Genomic DNA, 16,231 nt, shown 5'->3' with positions numbered 1-16,231 from the left:
GTTTATTTCATAGCCAGGTGGCATGGAAGAATACATGGCCCATTCCAAGGGAGCTCAGTTAGAGCACAGGCTTTAACTCAATCAACACAAACCTAATCACGAGTTTTCAGCCCACTGTGTGGCCTTTAACTAAATTTGGACATAATACACCCAACAGGGAACCAGCCAAAGTAAACCAAGACTTTAGGTAAACTTTCATTACTCATTAGGCAGAGGCAGAAAGACAAGCAATAGTCATTTTCTGCTTTAGAACTTAAAAAAAAATAATGAATGGATCTTCGGACTGATTTGAAGTTCAAAACTCCCAGAGCTTCAGCTCCCTAATCCTTCCCTCAATCGTGGAGGGATGGAGGCGGACACAGGAAGGTGCTGATCCCTAAAATGACCTGGGCCCCAGCGTCTCCAATCTTTCCTGCAACGTTCTCCAGTGGTGTGAGCCCACACCAAGGCCCTGTTTTCAGAAGTGCAGCAGCTGCTTGAACATTTTGAGATGAGCACCTTGAAAAAGTTAGATTCTCTCCTGAGGGCTGGGAGAGCCAGTCTGAGACATCCTACTGGCCAGGCCAGATGATGCTAAAAGTTTGCCACTGGGTCCCTGGGCTCTCCTCGTTCCTTAGAGTGAGGGTCTGAGGGCACGTCCTCCCACTGAATTGTATGGGAGCTGCAGTGTCAATCACCATAGAGCCAGTAAGAGTAAGTAGATCAATCCACTTCACATAAATTAAATTATTGATTTCACACTTACCCCTAATGAAGTAGGCACCGTTCTATAGCCTTTTTCACAGATGGAGAAACTGAAATGCAGAATTAAAACAATACAGCAAGTAAGTGGCGGCGCTAGGATTTCAATCAAAACTGGCTGCCTCTAGAGCCGTGAGTTAGAAAGGAAAGGAGTAGCTCCTTCCTGGGGAGTCGGAAGACATCTTCACACACTCCTGTCGAGCTGGATCCCAGCTGCAGCTTCCCTGTTTTTCACACCCAGCACACCTCTCACAGGACCCCCTAGCAGTGAAGCTGCTTCCTGGAGCAGCCCCATTCCTTCCGGGCAGTTCTTCCTAGAAAACCCCTTCCACCTCTAACTTCCACTCAAGTTTCAGTCCTTAGCCTAGTATGTCTTCCACGTGACAGCTCAGTCCCTCCTGCTTGGCCCCTAGAGTCACAACTCTGCAGGCAAAACACCTCCAGTCTTTCACCTGAGCAGCAGGTGACCCCAAGGTGTGTCTTCCCGCAGGCTGGTCACCGTCCCACTGATTTCTGGAAAGGGCAGTGCTCTTAGCCCTGGCAACTGTTCTCCAGAGTCTGTTGACCATGGGAAGCTGGAGCACTTCCTGCCCTATTGCCCTCCCACTGTCTTAGCTTTTATTTTAAATTAGGCCCCCAAATGCTGAAAGACTCAGCCCAATGATGCTCTTTGTCTTTACAGAGTCTGCTTCTGAAAGATTTAGAAAAACAAAAAACTTTCTGAAAAATACACAAACAACATCAAAGGGGATCTGAAACGTGAAACCTGATCCATTAAGGCAATAATTTTCCCTTCAGCGTTGTGATGAGGAAAACAACAAAAAAAGCATGGATGAATACCATGGGATAAAGAACTGCTCTTCATCCACACCTGTGTATCCTGATTATCACTACAGTGGTGTTGGCTGATGTGGGCTTGCTTCAGTGATGCAGCTATTCTAGTAAGAAGTCAAGGCTGCACAAATTCTGATTCACCAATCATGTGTGCTTGTGTTCTTTTAAGTCAGTGACATCAGAGATCCTATATTTAGCTTGTATAAACTGCCCCAGCCCCTGGAGATTTCTTAAATTTTTAATAGAAAGCAGACTTACTGACATTTCTGCCCTTTGCATACTAGCTTTGCAGAGGGACCCATATTCAAATACTGACTCTGCCATTTACTAGCTTTGCGACCCTGTACAAGTTCCCCAATCTCATTGAGGCTCAATTTGTCTGGCATTTAGTAGATACTCAATAGAACTGTAGCTTTTTTGTTTCTTTGGTTGTTACCACTGTTTTCCTATTAGTCAAGGTTGGTTGTAGGCAATGGTAACCAAGAATTTCAAGCAGAATAGTATTCAGTGCAGGAGATTAGTTCCTTGCACAATTCTTAGAAGGGTTGGTGGACTGGGAGACAGGGCCACAAAACTGTAACTGCTGGAACTACAGGTCAGGGAGCTATTGCTGTTGCTGCCACCACTGCTTTCAAATGACCATGAGGCCGAGTCTAACAGCCACAGTCACCTCCAGACACTAATTTCTGTGCCCATCCTCACCAGTAGGAACAGTAGTTAAGATGATGGCCTCGGCCTCAGCTGCTTTCAAAGCTCATCCAGGTGTGTCTAATTGGCAGAACATAATTTGCACCCAGAACTCTAGTGCTTCAAAGAAGTCTGGAAAGCTGGTTTTTGACTCTGAAGCCCCTGTGGTGCATTAAATCTCAGAAAAAGGTGAGAATGAATGCTGAGGGCTAATTGACAAAACCTATCACATTACTCCTAGCTATCGTCTCTACCATCTCCACCACCAATAAGAGCACGTCCTTGGTACCACAATCACAGCCACAGGGACAGTTTGGTACAGAGTTTGTAGCAATTTTAACCCCTGTAAGTTAATTGATTAGCGTTTCTGGTACTGCAACCTATAACCGTTTACAGAGATTTTCTTTGTTGAACACTAACTGGACCACACGGGATCAGATATACAACCTTTCCTGGTTAACATCCTAATTCAGACAACAGAGTTTATCAGTCCTGAGTAGAGAGTCACTTTCAGAACTGCAGCAAACACAAGGGATCAGATGAGAGAAGTTTTATGAATACTAAAGATTTTCTGGTTAAATAAATTGTTTGGTACTCAAGTAACAATTCAAACAGGAAATCGATTCTTACATCTGTTCTTTATGGTAAGCGTATGGAATCACACCCTAGGATCTCACAGTAAAACATTATGTCAAATGGGTAGATCACAGAACAGAACCATAAGTCATTCAAACTGCTGTTTTATCTTCTCTAAGTGTCCAAGGAACTAGGAAACACACGAATGCCATTTTACATGTCTGCTGATCCCTTGGTCTCTCTGCTCGTTGATTGGCCCCCCAAAAAAACCCATCAGTGATAGGCAAGCAGAGAAGAATAAAACATAGTAGACATTAAGTTGGAGAAAGATGAAGAGTATATGACCACGGTACAGAGAAACTGCAGGGGCATGAGCAGATGAAGTGAATCCTTTGAGTTTCGTGAAAAGGAGCAATATTATTGAATTCTGACCCATTGGACAGGCGAAAGAAGTTAAACTCTTTTTTACAATGGAGTCATGTTAAACCATTTACAGAGCAAATACCTCTACAATGTTTGTAGGTAGACAAGCATCTAATTGTATTTTGCGACACAAAGTAATAAGAAGTAAACAGTCATCTATAATACTATTAACTTAATTATGGTAATAGATTCAGTGTAGACCCAGAAAATTATGGGCTGATAATATTAGCTTGTTCAATTTTAAAATAACATGTTGACTATTAATAGCAATGTAGTCTTAGTAATAACCAGATCATGACAGAGGAATGGTAAATACACGTGAGGTAATCCAAAAGAGTTCAAGGGATGCTGCTACAATGACTAATGAGACTTCTCATGGATAAAACAGCTCTACTTTACTAAAAGTGAGTTAATCAAAATACTTGTTGTCTGTTAATACTTCCCCTTAAGATAAAAGCCAAATCAAATATAAAGATTGCACTTTGGAATCTTGAATGGCATTTTCTAGTTCTGGGGATAAACTTGTTACTCCCCTCACCCCTCCTTGTCACACTAAATGAGCATTCAAGAGCAATGCTTATCTGGCATCATTATTTACGTCTCCACTGGAAAATGGCGTTTTTTTTGTTTTTTTTTTTAACTTATGCTATTTACCTTAAGGTCCAGTTTTGAGAATATGGCAAATCGAGGTAAATAGTGACTCTTGTAGTTGCTGTCTCATTTTTCTGCTTTAAGTGTTATTTTGAAATCAAAGAAATTAGTCACCTTTATTTCAACATTCATACTTCTCCAAAAGGGAGAAGGAGATCAAATTATATGACAGTAATGTCCACAAAAATCATCAGTGATATGTGAGTGAGAAACCAGAGTAAATTGAAAGTAAGATTAATGGTTAAGACACTTTTGTGTTCAAAACCTGTAACTCATTTAAACAATGAGAGACAAAGTTGTAGGGCTTCTTTAGGTAGGTAGGTAGGTAGGTAGGTAGGTATGGATATGGGGAAATAGATGAAAGGAAGGAAGGATGGAAGGAAGACAAGAAGGATAAATAATTGTGCTGGTTTATGTTGGACCATTACTAAGACAATCCACATTCACAGATGCTAGTTACACCCATGAAAACCCAAGTTATTAAGGCAACATAGAAAACCCTTCACAAATGAGCTCTTTCCTACAATCCACAGTCTGCATGCTTCCCTTAGTCTTTAAAGTTTCAGAAATACCAATCACTTGTTATTGCATATCGTGAAAACTACTCTGTAAAATATTCCCTGGTCCCCTTCTCGTCTTCTGTAAGTTTCTCTCTGCTTTGGACCAATTTCTGATTTTGTGTATATCACACTGTTTTGTATTTCACTGAGCTGTAATTTCATTTAACTTATTTGCCCATCTAACTGGGCCCTCACCACTAAAGTGAGTTCCACAAGAGAGGCGATGTATTTTCTTATTTCTGTTTGTATTACCAGAGCATAGCATGTGGCTTCACACAGAGTATGTGCTCAGTCAACATTTAAAAAAACTGAATTGACACACTCATTTACTTATTTTTTGACCTTTTTAATAGACTTGCCTACTGGAGTCTTCAGAATAGTCCAGGCTCTTAAAGATCCCCATGCCCAGATCACACCCCAGACCAATGAAATCGAAATGTCTAAGGGAGAGAGCTGGATGTCAGTATTTTTAAAAGATCCCCAGGTGATTCCAATGTACAGCGAAGTTTGGTAACCAGTGCCTTGGAACCATTTTCCAGCTCCTCTTGGTGCTTTATTTCAAAAGAGTGAATGGGACATTTCCTTGACCAAATCTTACCCCTCCAAATATGCTTCAAATGGGGAATACGTTAAGTGCAATGGGGAAAGGTAGAGAAATTTAAGAGTTTCCCCACCCTCCAACTTCTATCAAAGGCCCTAAGCCCGGGCTCTGGACAATATCCTTCTCTATTCTCTAAGGAGGGCTCTTAGAATCTGTCTCTGGGAGTTAGAACAAGATTGGAAGGATGTTTTGGATGAAAAATTATGTTTACTAGATGAAAAAAATCATTTTATAATCATTTGATAACATACTTCACTTTGTTTATTAAAGAAAAAATTAATGACACTGAATTCTGGTCTTAAGGCTTAATTCTTGTCCTAGTATCAATAGCTGAACACACACTCATATTCATTAATCCACTGGAATATGCAGATGGGCATTTCTTACTGAAATGTCTCCTAAGAATGTATCATGGAGCTGAAAGGCACTGCGACATCCCTCTGTCAGTACTTGGCAGTATCTCTCTTCCCTCTTGTACGTGAACGAAGTTGTCTTTGCAAAGTATGTCCCTCCCATTTGGTTAGTCTGGGACCCTTAAAACAGTGAATCAGAGTTTGGGCCTAAATACAGTTTTACTAAAAACTAATTTTTTGTTATATACACAGAAAGGCAGACCTTCCTATAGATATCCTTTTATGTGGAATTTGTAGCCATAGCCACAATGATCTGCTGAGCAGATGCCCCTGTGTTCCAAAGATGAAGCTCACTCTGGATAAACTTGAAATTCTGTTGGAACTGATTATTTTGTGTCCCCTCTTTAGACTCCCTGCCCCAGTTTGTATCCTTCAATTCAGTTGGTGGTTTCAATCCAAGCCTGAGAAAAAAAATCTATCTCTGCACATAGCATCCTGCCCTTGAGGGTTATCCACAAAGAGTTGTAAAAAGACCACTCTCTCCCTTGCATTTTGTGCATGGCCAAAGAGCAGCTACATTTGCTGTTGATGCTTTTCTTGAACATTAAGCTCACTTGCAGAATTTATTCTTTATTCCCCATTAGGGGAGTTATGCAACTTGAATCCTTAATGGACTTAATCAGCAGGGTAACAAGACATTTCCCCACTCTGGGCTAAGTACAAGGCAGAGTACAAAAAACATATTAGAGACATCTCTGCCCTTGAGGAGTTCATCATTTAGTTGTAGAGATGAGAGGGTCACAAAAACTACTAAAATGTATGACATGTCTACTAAAAGGACTATTCAAGTCAAGGCTCATTTGTTTGTAAGGAAGAGATACATGCTCAGAGTTGCTCAAGTTTCAATGCAGAACTTCTCTGCAGAAAGTCCAAGGGAAGTTAAACCAACAGCTTTCAGGTAGGGCACATGAAGACTGCAGAGAAGTCTTGTCTCATCTCTTGCTATATCATCTTGCCTGCTTCATTTATCCTGTCTTGCCTAGTTTCCTCTACATCTGTGTTCTGAGGATCACTGTATGTCACATCTTTTTACTAGGTAACTTATACAGGCTAACCCAGTTAATTTCACATTCAAAAATATCTTAAAGGCGGTAGATATTATTATCTCCTCTATCACTTTCATCATCATCATCCCCATCACTATGAGCTGGTTACTGCACCAAGTGGTTTCCCTGTGTTATCTAGCGTTACTACAACCCTGGAAAGAAGGAGAAGGAAAATAAAAAGGTGGGGGCAACAAAGTTTTACAGAAGAAGAGTAGGTATTTTGACTTTGCCCATATTACAAAATCACTTCGAAGCATTCATTCCAGCAGGGTCACACATAGCGATGGTTCCTTTGCTTTTACAATTTGAGGAGCTATCTTCCACTACATCTATATCCACAGGTACAGGTCATTTTCTCTTTGCCTTCCTGACAGCTGATCCCAAATTTACTCAAGTCTCCTGCTTACCAATTAAACATACTGGAGGAAGTTGAACTAAATCTGAAGGTCTCTGAAACATCCAAATTCAAAAGTTTTCACCTGAAAGTTTTTTTTTTTAAAAAAACATTTAGTTGTAGTGTGATGGACGTTGAGATTATTGGTCCTCCATGGGAACTGATACAACAAAAGAGAGTGAATGTCATTTAGCTTTAAGATATGGGAAAGACCACCAATAAGATGTCAGGAGAGGTCCATTTGAATCATTTCTCTCAAAGTTTCAGTAGAGTTTTGAGAGAGAGAGAGTCCACAAGTAAGGAATAAGGAAAGACCTCAGTGGAATAATCAGATAGGTCATCTCCCATAGTCTGTCGGGAAAGCATGAAGAGTTACCTAAGCAGAGAATGATGGAGCGAGAGAGAATTAGATAAGGCCTGGGCCAATCTGTATCAAAACAATCCCTTCAGAGCAGCTAAGATGGCTAAAATTAATAAGACCTGATACTACCAGTTGATGTGGAATGACTAAAATTTTCATACATTGTTGGTGAGAGTGTAAATTTGGACAAAGAGTATGGAAAACTGTTAACGCTGACATAAGCATACACTATGACGGAGCAATTCTACCGATAGAGATGTACTCAACAGAAATATGAACATGTTTTACACAAAGACATAGACAAGAACATTCATACTGGTATTATTCACTCTAGCTCAAACCAGAAATTACCCAAACATCCTTTGATAGTAGAACGGACAATTAAATTGTGGAATAATCACACAGCGTGATCCTACGCTGCAATGAAAAAGAATGAACTCCAGCTACACGGTAACAACATGGATGAACCTCACAAACATAATGTTAAGCCAAAGAAGCCAGACACAAAAGAGTCTATAGTATATGATTCCATTATATAAAGTCCAGAAAAGGTAAATGTAACCCACTGACTGTGTGAGATGCCTTTGCTGGAGACTCCACGTGTCAGGTTCTTGTGGACACTTCAGCTGAGCTCAGATTTCCAGGCACCCTCATCAAGGTGCCACACATGTGAGTGAAACTATCCTGCTCTTTCTAGACCAGCCCATGTGCCAGCTGAACACCACTGCGTGTCCTCTGTCGGTGTCTTCTGTAACAGAAGACTTGCCCAGCCAAACCTGTCCAAGCTCCTGATCACCAAAATTGTGAGCTATAATAAAATGGTTGTTGTTTTAAACTACTACATCTTGAGTGGTTTATTTTACCACGATGTGTGATGGGAACACCTCTCAATCCACCAGGGTTGAAAACTCCTTGTTTTCTCATTCTTGCTCTTTTCCCGCCACACTCCAATAGAGACAAGGTGCTTTGATTAAGAACACGGGTGTCAGAGCCAGACATCCTGGGTTCCAAGTCCCACTCAGCAGATTACTGGCCATGTGGCCTCGGGCTAGTTACTCAACCACTCTAAGTTTCAGTTTGCTCATATACAAAATGGGGATAAAAGCTAATCTATTATTGTTTATTTGGTTGATATGTGGCTTAAATGCATATGTAAACAAAGGTCCAGTATCTTAAGGAACTAGGAAAATGATGAATATCATTTTCTGATAAGTGCTTTGTACGTTGAAAGTACAAAATACGCAAACCCCATTAATCAATCATCCTTATAGGTTATACCCTTACCATCTCCCTCCTGCATATATCCTTCTGTCCAAGGCTGCTACCATTGTCCAGTTAAGTTACTCAGGATTTCTCATACGCCTCTGCAATGACCTTCAAATACACCTTTCCACCTTTGTCCCTCTCCTCGGATCATACATCTCCACAGGGTTGCCAATCGAATCTTCCTAAAACAAAAATTTAAACTCAGCGTTTAAGGCTGATCTGTAGCATTTGTTGCCTGATCTCTTCTATTAGCTCTTCTCTGCTCGTACCATGGTCTTCCATCTAAAAGGATGACTTGCTGTTTCCCTGAACATGATCAAAATCACTGTACATGCCATTCTGTCTGCCCCAAATGCCTTTTCACTGATCTCTACCTATTAGAATTTTATCTATCCTTAAAGAACATTTCAAATCTCAGCCTATCAACTAACCTTTTGCTAATTCTTTCCTTGTTCTCTTGTTTCTCTCTTAATCTCCTTCCCTCCCTCCCCCCCTTATCTCTCCATCTCTCTTCCTTCCTCCTACTCTCCTTCATTCCTATGAAAACTCAATAGCAATGACTCTGAACTTGCTTTGTGACAATTGCCTTAAACAACCATACATTACAGTTATTTGTAACTTTCTGAACCTCTCTAATATAATGCAAACCCTTTAGCTCTTCTACCTAGTGGACATTTAATAAGTATTTGTTGAATTGCACCAAAAGGGTAGAAGTGAACAGAGTTTGCTGGCAAAAAAGGAAGGGCCTTGTCACGACTTTGCACATCAAACAAAAATTTTTGTGTGTCTAATCCATTTTGAAAACTCTTTGCATTTCATCTGATGAGAAATCACTTCTATTTTTATAAACCTCTAAGAAAAGATATTTTACTGCTCCTTTCAGTAACATCTTCCAGTGTGTAATAAGCTCTAATGTCAGAATAATCTTATTTCTCTCTAAGCTAAATCCATTATGTTGTAGACTGCACTCTTTTTCATGGATTTTTCCAAGTGAAGATAAAGAAATAATGGGGTGGTCACTCAGAACTGTCCATCAATTTCCCCTTTGCAATTTACGCATTCCTTCCGCCCACTGTATGGTCAATGCAGGTGCACAATATCACCATCACTCACTGGTCCAAGGTGACTGGCCCAAGAGCAGGTGCTTGACCCAAGGGGAGCCAATAAATCTCTTTCTCAAGATTTTCTCTTCCCTGGGATCATAGAGAGTACTTGAGATCAGACTTTTTCCAGTGGCCGAGGATATCTGATATAAATTTCACAAGCTATTAGTTACCATGCTCAATGCTATGGGAAGAAAAGCAAGAACTGAAGGAGAGAGGAGAAATTTGCATATCAGTGCCAGAGAGAGAATCCAGGACAACCACTCTTGAGACCATCAGCAGCCTTGAATTTGTTTGGTTGCTCACCTTCTTGGCTCCCATTAGCCATAAAGGTGTATGTCAGCCTTAGCTAGTTCTTGTGCTTCTGTCATTTGAACCCAAAAATTTTTTTGTCAAGCCATTCTCTATCTTACATATGTTTCAATCGATCAGCAAGTGTTTACTTTTTATATCATAATGAATTTAAATGGTAGATACATTCTACCAAGCCATTTCTTATCTTTTTGTTTTCCAAGATAAATTAACTCATTCTCCTTTATGGTTATAGAAATAATTAGTTTTCCATCTTCTTCTATTGCCACTGACCTTTCTGTAGCCATCTTCATCTATTCTGTAATATCCTAGAGCTGAACACCTAACATGCAGGAGGTGTCTGAATGTCACAGAGCACACCCACAGCCTCCCACTGTCCACATGTTCTGTGCCCCGCTGTGCGCCCCTCATTTACATGGCTTCTTAACTTCCTCATTTCATAGGCATTTTGTGGTCTTCTCTGCACTTGAGTGCATCTCTTTTAAAAAGAGCATTTGTCATTTTCCCCTCTTTCTTTCCCCCCTTCTGGATTTGGACAAAATAGTGTAAGCCAATGTATAAAGGGTCCATTTCTTAGATTCAGCTACTGCAGATATGAAACCCCATGTTTAAAGAGAGAGTGAAAAAAAGGAAATAAGATGAAAATCACAAACTGCCAGATGTAGAAAGAACCATTCCAAGGGAGCTCTTCGGCAGGAGGATAAAATATTAGAACTTACTTAAGGCAGTGGGGTGTAAGAAAGAACTGATTCATGACCTGGCCTCTGTAAGGTTACATTTTATATTTCTGTTATGTTTGAGGGAAAATAACCTAACTGGTGGTGCCCAATGCCTAAAATGAAAATCTATTGTATAATAATGTTCTATTTAAGAGACTGGCAAGCTTTTTTCTATAAAGGACCAGATAGAAAATATTTCAGGTTTGGGGGCATTTGGTCTACACTGCCTTCAACTCAACTCTGCCATTGTTTGTCATTATCTGTGGGAAAGCAGCTGTAGAAAATACATAAAAGAATGGGCATGGCTGTATTCCGATCAAAGTTTACTGATAAACACAGGTGGTGACCTGTTTAGGCCTATAGGTCAGAACTTGCGGACCTCAGTCCCCACACGGTCAATATATATCGCAGAACTTTATTCACTATGTAAAATGATGCCTAAAAAGATGGTAATAATAGGTTTAAGTCCAGAAATTTACAACCTTTGACTTCAGTGCCACATAATACTATTGAAGACCACACACCACATGTGTGTATCTCTACCTATATATTTATCTAGATATACTGTAGTTAGATGAATAGTTACATAGGTGAAAGATGACTTGTTAAACTGAGTTAAGCAAGATTTCTGAGGTTGTGATTTTACTAGTCAAGAAGCTTATTAATAGTAAAGCCCATATCTTCTCTATATCTGTGTATCTGGCATCTAGCAAAAGGCCTAGCTCATATAAGGGCATCTGTACCTTTGAAAATAAATTAATTTGTGGTTGCCAGTTCCTCACCCCCTCCCCTACTTTACAAACCTCTCCTAAGTCATTCCATCCCTTCTCACCAACAATGGATTGGGCCTCAGAAAAGTTATACTCCACTCCCACCACCCCCAGAATTTCAATCATTAATGTATTCATTTAGCAAACATTTACCAAATACTTGATGAACATATAAGAGACAAGAATCAATACAATAATCAAAGATATTAGACATAACGGGTGGGCGTGTTTTATCAAAATGATATATGCCTATCATCTTAGTGACAGCAATCTGGATTTTTGCATAGAGTTTATATTAGATTGCATTCTATTTCAAAATAACTAAGAATCATTTTGCTTCCACACAGGTGAAAGTTTTATTAAAACAGACGCACACATGCACCCTAAAGTTCACTAACATATGTTCACTCATTGGTCCTTGGATTACTTGGAGCCCCTAAAATTTATTCTCTACTAGAATTTGACACCAAAATTGAAATGAAATATTGTTCCAAAATTAACAATTTGATATCACTATTTTATGGAAAAACAAACAAAAATTCCACATTTAAGAGACTGCTCTCCTCATACTTATTTCGAGAAAACTTGTTTTTCAATGAGGACAACATTCAATTTTGAATTATTTCATCAAAAGAATGAGATTATGAACCACTGGCCAAACTCAAAGCACCAAAAAGCGTATTCATATGAATTTTAAGAATGAAACAGCTGCTCCATTCAAGGTAGATAGTAGTGATGCCTCGTCTATATCACCCTGACCTTTTCACTTAAGTGCACATCTATCTGAATCATGACTGCCAGCACCTGCTGCACTGCCTGAAGGCTCCCACTTTCTGCTGGAGGCCACTGTGCCACGGACAAAGAGTGCAGGGGAGTAAGTCTCCCTAGAGCAGTTCTCGGCCAGTAACTGATGGAAGTGGTGTATCAATACCCCAAATCCCTTGTCCCTCAGGTGGGATGGCTCTGAGGTATCAGTTTCCCATGGTTGCAGGTTGCTTAATAAGGCAACTTTATTACCTGCCTTACCTCCCTGCCCCACTTCTCACTCCCATTCCTTCACTGCCTAAGAAAACTACTTGCACTTGAATCTTTTCCTTGTGTCCTCTGGGGAACCACAAACAAAGCCAAAGCCAAACACTCAGCCCTTCTTACTGCAGAAACTCAAACACAATTACTGCATGTCTAATTTTACCTCCCAAATCTAGACCTATTTTTAGTGTTTTGAACAAATCTATCTTAAAATGGCATGAAGGTCTTGGGGAACCATATACAAAACATTAAAACCTACAATATCCATATAGATTTGAAGAGCCTAAACCATCCTCCCAGCCATTAAATGTATACTGAGTGGCTTGGTGGGGTGTGTGAACTTCCTTGGTAATACTTTCCCATTCTCTTCTTTCCCTTAAGTAACCAGAAGGTTCTCCATCCCCTTAGAGGGCAGAAGCAATCTGTATTGGAGTTGTGTGTAGTAGCATTGGGTCAAAAAATACTACTTTACAGAGCCAAATACTAAAGACATTAGGAACCTGAAAGGTCCAGAATTTGCATTTATAACACCTTCTCCAGATGCAAATTATTGTCTTCCAATTTTCAATAAATTGCCAGTTTCAGTGTTGTATTTGGAGAGGAACTGTGTATCCATTTTACAGATTTTCTGCAATGGCCCATTCTCAAACTGCTTAGAGGAAGTTTTTGTGTTTTTAAATAAATAGTTTTTAATTCACATAGAGGGAGTATAAAGCTAATTACTACAATCTGCAAAGCGTGGGCAAAGTTTCCTGGAAGAATCAGTGGATTCAGAGAGTCCTTGAAGCCATTCGGTCTGAAAAAAGCCACCCACATACAATAGTACCATATCAAGTCTGAAGCTAGGAATTTTAATTCATTTGAGGCCAAGACCCAATGAGTTCCAATGAGTGAAACAAATAATGTGAAACAGAATAGACTTCTAAAGAGCAGGCGAATGTCAGTCAATGAGAACAAAGAACAATGGGTTAAAATGTTCTATCTGGAAATGGAACATGAAAGCAGTCTGAAAGCTCAATCAAACATCCTCCTTGACTTCTAGAATAGCATCAACACACTGACATGCCCAGATATCCTCATGGACTGCTTGTGACCCAGAATGTCCCCAGGTGCGCTCCATGTCTTCCATGCCAGCCATGCCACTCAGCCATCACTTAGAAGAGTCCATGGCATCTTCTCTAATGATGACCATCAAACTGATGGGAACCATCCCAAGCCTCAGAGTGATGTTCCAGAACTTTGTAGCCCATTAGCTGCTTAATAACACATTTTCATGTATTATTTCTACTGCCTCAGCTTTTCTCAGTTTTTCCTGACTTCAAAAATGTCCTCAAACTGGCAATAATGTTATCAAAAGTAGTGTGGTGCCTTTCAGAGCTTTGGTTCCACCTGTAGTGGGTGGTGCCAGGGACCCCTCATAAAAGACTCCCCTGTAGAGTTCTCTGGGAATATCTCTAGATATTACCAACTGAATTCAGAACGAAATCATATGAATATTCTAAGTCTGTCCCTGATCCTCAAAAAATTAAGAATAATATTCATAGTAACTATCAGCCACTGCACATTACACAGGGGTCTTCTTTGTACCTAACCTACCATTATCCCATTTTATCCCACTACCCTCTGAGGTAGGTGCCATTAAGGTTAAGTGACAAGATATTTCCTTGGCCCTTCCCTATTCTTACTCAAATGATCTAAATATCCAGCCTGGGTGGTTCTCTCTTGGGCTCCGGATACAAAGTCGTCATCTCATCTTCGATGCCCCCAAACCCTGAGCCGGAATATAAACACACTGAGAAAAGAACTCCTTCTTTTCCATCCCAAGCTTTTTGATTCCTCATCTACTCCGTAAATGGTATTCAACCCAGCAGGTTTCCCAAGCCAGGAATGTAGGCTTTATCCTATACCCTCTGCCCTTCCTTATACCCCATCTCCATGCAGAAGCACTGCTTTAATTCAGGCCATCATCACTCCCTGCCTAGATCATCACATCCACCTTGTACTAGCCTCCTGACCTCTGCCTCAAACCTCTATAATGAAAAAGTTGTTCAGGCCACCCCCCTGCTTAAGATTATTGACAGCTCTCTAGAGACATCAGAGAAATAATCTCAACCTCTTAACATGCCGAGAAAAAGACCCATCCTGATTTGGCCCCTGCCTTCCTTTCCTGGTCCATTTTTCACTCCCTCCCTCTCCTTTGCCTTTATGGATAACAAGTGTTGCTCGTTTTTCATGCCTGCACTGTGTGTTCTTTGTTTCTGAAACCCCTGTCTCCATCCTTCAGTATCCAGTTCAGGTATCACCACCTCCAGAAAGCCTTCCCGAACTTGCCCTGCCCACACCCAACACCACAGCACAGATGCCCATCACTGCACCAGAAACCCTGCAGTGAATGAGCTGCTCTCCTTCCTAATATGAGACCAAATACCTTGTCTCCTTCCACCGTAACCCCAGGGCTTATCACAGTGCCTGGCACGTAGTCTACACATTCCTTCTTTGTGGGATGAATGAATGAATGAATGAATGATGAATAAGGTGGAATTCTCCTGCCACAAATATATGGCATCTATATAACCCTCCATTTCCTAAATAGTCTGAAAACTGTTATGTTCACCTGTCCCCATAAATACATTCATATTTATTAGTTCAAGTGAATCTCTACTTTTGCTTTGAAAAATAGGATAACTATCATCTTTTCATCTATCATTCATTATTGGATCAGCCTTGAGGGCAACTGTTGCGATGGAACCTAGTCCATAAAACTTATGTGTTTATTAGGACAATTTTAATAAATGATTCCTTGGTTATCCTGGGAAAACTTAAACCACACTCTCCAAGCTCCAAACCAAATCTATTTTTTCCATCCTTCTGTATTGTCTAATCATGTCTGTTCTGTTCCTGATCTGCCAAACCATGTTTGAATTACGCTTCTCTCACAGCCGCATCAGCCCAACTGAGCCTCAACACATGCTAGTAGAAAACATATAAACGCTAGTAGAAAAATGACAAGAAAAGAACCACAAAGCCTGATAACCTGAAATGAAAAACAGCCCAGCAGGAATTATGCTGCAAAACAGGAACGATCTTAAGAGGTGGTGAATGGCACGTTAGCCTCAAACCCAGAAATATCCCTGGAGAAGTCACTGTTCTAGCACAGCTCCAGAGATGGATGTTAACAATTTGCGCTGGAGATCTGAAATGCCCAGCCTGGACAGAAGGGAAGCATCAGCCGTCAGGGAGAAGTGGGTTTAGGAAATTGAAGCCCATATGGGTGCAGCATTCCGACAGTCATGTATAATGGGAGAAGCTCCATAAAACTGAACCACTGCAAATGACTGGAGACGAGTTAATTTCAGCATCTTTGGTGACATAGCCCAGAAAACCATGTGGGCTTATCATTTCTAGCTAGAGCTGGAAGAGGAGTTTTACTAGCTTGAGGGACAGGAGAGAAGGTTGTATAGAGGCAAGAGAGGCGATCCAATCAGGGATGGAATTAAGACCAGAACCAGGTAATTCACAAGCAGAGAATAAATCAAACCAGCACCTGGGATATGGCAGCGCAATCACATCCTGGAGCGGCTGTCAGAGCAAGGGGTCTGCTGAGGGTGAAGAACAGGGTCTCAGGTTAATAGTGAGGAGCCTCCCAGCCAAAGTCCAAGAGTAGGTGTCAGGCCCGGCATAAAGAGACCCTCCTTCGATCCCCACTTGGACATAAAGAGCGGGGAGTTGATCGAGTGGGTGAGAC

The 16,231-nt window shown here is 40.7% G+C and overlaps 1 protein-coding gene across 3 annotated transcripts in view; it reads right to left on the bottom strand.

Annotated features, from left to right (window-relative positions):
• Positions 1–16,231, bottom strand: part of MACROD2 (mono-ADP ribosylhydrolase 2) — a 1,951,733-nt gene that overhangs the window by 381,743 nt on the left and 1,553,759 nt on the right. The gene's annotated exons all lie outside the window — the stretch shown is intronic.

This window comes from Balaenoptera physalus (genome assembly GCF_965194825.1).
Source record: "Balaenoptera physalus genome assembly, chromosome: 16".
Classification (NCBI taxonomy): Eukaryota; Metazoa; Chordata; class Mammalia; order Artiodactyla; family Balaenopteridae; genus Balaenoptera; species Balaenoptera physalus.
This window is presented reverse-complemented; position numbering and strand designations above follow the sequence as displayed.